This window comes from Thermobia domestica, chromosome 10 (genome assembly GCF_964235325.1).
Source record: "Thermobia domestica chromosome 10, izTheDome1.hap1.1, whole genome shotgun sequence".
NCBI classification, from domain to species: Eukaryota; Metazoa; Arthropoda; class Insecta; order Zygentoma; family Lepismatidae; genus Thermobia; species Thermobia domestica.
Window position 1 is genome coordinate 217,897,987 of NC_137463.1, and position 2,284 is coordinate 217,900,270.

Consider the following 2,284-nt stretch of genomic DNA (forward strand, 5'->3'; position numbering starts at 1 on the left):
AGAATGTGAACATAGTTTTCAGTCCCTTAAAGACAGTTTGGTTCAAGATGTACTACTCACTCACCCAAAACTTGATTCCGATTTTTCATTGATCACCGACAGTTCACAGGTGGCCGTGGCTGGCATACTTTTTCAAGAAATTGATGGTAAACGTAACATTATTGGATTCTGTAGTAAAACTTTAAACAAAGCGCAGCGTGCGTATACTACAACTGAACAAGAGGCGTTAGCAATAGTGATTTCTATTCGTAAATGGGGACATTTACTGTATGGTAAACATGTTAAAGTGTATACTGACCATAACTCTTTAGTGTACTTACATAAGATCAGAAATTGGAATTCTCGTTTAGCTCGTTGGAGCCTCGAATTACAAAGTTTTGATTTGGAAATCATTCACATTCGTGGAATTGACAATAAAGCCAGTGACGCCTTGTCACGTATAGTTTTAGCTCCTAAAACTGAAATTCATACGGTGAATAACCTCGAAGTGCTACCGTCATTTTTCGGAAACATGACCATACAGGAACTAGTCGAAAAACAACGTGAACATACAGAATATGATTCAATAATGAAATTTCTTCAAAATCCTAATGACCCATACTCTAAGGTGAAAAACAGAAATCTTGAAAAATTTTATAAACTTGAAAATGGTGTACTTTTGAACAGAAATTTCCATTTCCCAAATTCTTGGAGAATTTGTATTCCACCTTCATTAGTTCGTACTGTTGTAGAACACATGCATTGTCAACGAGGTCACTTTGGAATTGAAAAAACTTTTGGTTTTGTAAATGAAATTTGTTACTGGAAATCTATGAGAAAAGATATCAGTAATTTTATCAATGATTGTATTGTATGTAAAGAAACGAAAGTAGAAACATCACCTCCGGCTAGACCAATGGAAAGTATTACTGTTAACGGTCCTCGTGTACTCATTTCAATTGATATTTTAGGACCATACGTTTCTTCTTCCTCAGGTTATAAATATGCATTGTCAATTTTAGATGTTTTCACTAGATATTACACTTTGTATCCTATGCGAAATGCTACCACCAAATGTGTTTTACGCTGTTTAGAATCATTGTATTTCTTGCACTTAGGTATTCCTAATGCTATTCTGGTTGATAATGGTAGCTGTTTCATTTCTCGAAAATTCAAAGAAAAAATGTCAGAATATGGAATCAAAATACATTACGTAACACCATATCACGCTTCTTCTAACCCAGTTGAACGAATCCACCGTGAGACTAATCGTCTGTTTAAATTGTTCTGTAGTGAGGATCACACTGCTTGGGAAAAATGTATTCCTCAAATTGTAATTTTGTTAAATTATTCAATTTCTAGTAGCTTAGGTGTAAGCCCCGCCAGCTTGCATTTGAATGTAAAACCATCTGAATCAGTATTTAAGCATTTTGGTATTGTGGTTACTGAAAAGGACGCAGATGAATATGTTTTGTGGGATAATAAATTAGTTATGGCAGATCTGAAAAGAACTGAAATAATTCGTAAAAGAAATGTTAAGCATAACCTGAAACAAGAAAGTAAATATAAGGTAAAGGAAAATGATTTAGTTTTCTTGAAGCAAACGAATTTGAGTTCAGCTATAGACAAAAGAATCTCAAAATTTCTTTATCTGTACAAAGGTCCCCTGTTGTGTTCCAAAAAGGTCTCAGAAAAGGTTTTTGAGTTAACGGATCCACTCACTGGTAAATGTTTAGGATTACATTCAGTTGACAGATTAAAAGTTTGGAAACCTACTAAAGAAACAAAGAGCATTTGGCTTAATTTAGCTACTAAACACTGTGGAACCAAAAGTGATGAAATCCTAAAAGAACAGAGTAAAAGCTCAGAGTTGAATAGTTGTATTGAAGAAGTAACCTATGATTCCATCAATGCTGTAAGGGTAAATCTTTCAAACCAATGTGATTCCAAAATTAACTCCAATAGAATTGGTAAAATTCTTGATGAAATTTTAGAATTAGATTCATATTTAAAATATCTCACTGAATCATCATGGTGTAACGTACATAATTTAGAATTTGCATTGACAAATTTTATTAATCCTCTCGTTTTGTTTAATTAGCATTGTGGTAAGATCACAGTGATCAACTTAGAATGACTGACTCCTACTGATGTGGTGGGCTACCGCAGCCTTGTTTTTCCAACTAAACACGCCTACGTGGTGAACCACTGAGTCACAAACGGGAGAATAAAAAAAATCACAGAATCAATGTTCAAATGCAAATGTGAGATTAGTAAAATGAATACTTACATGATAATTGTTAGC